The following is a 1,902-nucleotide window of genomic DNA, read 5'->3' as shown; positions in this document are numbered from 1 at the left end:
TTAGAATTGTTGCTTAGAACTATTGTCGTTTTCAGGTCCTGAGACTGTTTCTTGTTGCTTTTGCCTTCGAAGTTGTGTCAAGTTACCGATAAACAGCAAAAAAGGTCTTTGAAACTTGTCCGACCAATGGTGAATTTTAAAAAATTAAATAAAACACCCCACAAAAGGCGCTTCACTTTTTTAAGACCTTTCATAAGACTTTTTATTTTTTAACGAACGTTTTCTAAGTAAAAAATATACATAACTTACGAATTAACTTACGTAGCGAACTTCTATATTTGTATGTTTTTATTGCGTATATGAGAGGGATCACCCCTCGTCGATACCTCGCTCTATACACTAAAGCTTAAATTTTGTCCCAATTCCTTAAGAATGACCCCTGAATCACAAGGGCCGTGGAATAAATAGTTGAAATTACTAAAAATACTTTAGCGTAAACAGCGAGGTATTACGAGGAGGCAAACCCCTCATATGCGTAATAATTTCTGTTCGTTTTAAGTTTTAATGCTGCTCCTCACTTTCAGTAGAAAAAACTTTTCATATTTATTTTTTCATTGTTTTTTAAATAATGCTAGAAAATCCTGCGCCCCCTCCATGGAAAGATCCTCTCACGTACCCCCCCACCCCCTCCTGCCCAAATCTCCACCCAAACCAAAAAAATTCCCCTGGAAACGTCTGTACACTTTCCAGTAACCATTACTATATGTAAACACAGGTCAAAGTATGTAACTTGCAGCTCCTCCCACGGAGACTGCGGGGGAGTAAGTCGTCCCCAAAGACATAGTTATTAGGTTTTTCGACTATGGTGAATAAAATGGCTATTTCAGAATTTTGATCCGGTGACTTTGGGGAAAAATGAGCGTGGGAGGGGGCCTAGGTGCCCTCCAAATTTTTTTGTCACTTAAAAAGGGCACTAGAATTTTTGGTTTCCGTTAAAATGAGCACTTCCGCGACATTCTAGGACCACTGAGTCGATACGATCACCCCCAGGGAAAAAAACAAATAAACACGCATCCGTGATTTGTCTTCTGGCAAAAAATGCGAAATTCTACAATAACGTCTACAATAAGGTTTTATGATACGCAGAATCTGATGGTGTGATTTTCGTTAAGATCGTATGACTTTTAGGGGTTATTTCCCCCTATTTTGTAAAATGAGGCAAATTTTCTCAGGCTCGTAACTTTTGACGGGTAAGACTAATCTTGATGAAACTTATATACTTAAAATCAGCATTAAAATGCGATTCTTTGATGTGACTATTGGCATCCAAATTCCGTTTTTTAGAGATTTTGTTACTATTGTGCTGGGTCGCTCCTTACTACAGTTCGTTACCACGAACTGTTTGATAGTTTGGAAAAGGATTCGACTTACTGCTTCACGTGTTCCTTGTTCCCGACTGGACCTGGACACAAGATGCGGCTTTTGTTGCTGGAACTAGAAGCTGGCTTAAGATGCGTAGCTCAAACTTGCAAAAAAAAATAAAAATTTATATCTGTTTATCTTGCAAGTATAATTTTATAAATGATGAGGATGACTAATTAACAGTTCCTTATGTAAGCAAAATACACATCACATTTTAATTTTTAGAAACTGGTAAAAATCGTTTCAACACACATTTTTTTTAAAAAGTCAAAATATTTGGGCTTCGCACCTGGAAGCCTATGTGAGCGTAAAAAAATTGAAAACAGCTAGCTTAACAAAAGACGAAAAATAATGGAAAAAAACAAACGTTATAAAAAAATAAACATTAAAAAATAACGAAAGAAAATCTGCATTTAAATAAAGTCAGATCAAGCACCTATACATAAGGTATATGTCGGTATGTTTTTAAATACAATTGTACATATACGTGTTAAATGATCTTCTTTTACGGGACTCTAGAAAGATGAAATATTATTTTTG

At 35.9% G+C, this 1,902-nt stretch overlaps 1 protein-coding gene across 1 annotated transcript in view; it reads right to left on the bottom strand.

The window, feature by feature from the left end:
- LOC136037366 (mediator of RNA polymerase II transcription subunit 4-like) overlaps positions 1–1,465 on the bottom strand; it is a 63,433-nt gene extending 61,968 nt beyond the window's left edge. Inside the window, exon 1 of the mRNA XM_065720087.1 lies at positions 1,372–1,465. The gene's annotated coding sequence lies outside the window, so the exon portion shown is untranslated. The remainder of the gene's footprint in view (positions 1–1,371) is intronic.
- Positions 1,466–1,902: the final 437 nt, after the last annotated feature.

Source organism: Artemia franciscana, chromosome 16 (genome assembly GCF_032884065.1).
Source record: "Artemia franciscana chromosome 16, ASM3288406v1, whole genome shotgun sequence".
NCBI classification, from domain to species: domain Eukaryota; kingdom Metazoa; phylum Arthropoda; class Branchiopoda; order Anostraca; family Artemiidae; genus Artemia; species Artemia franciscana.
The sequence above is the reverse complement of the archived record's forward strand: the minus strand, read 5'-3'. Positions and strand labels throughout refer to the sequence as shown.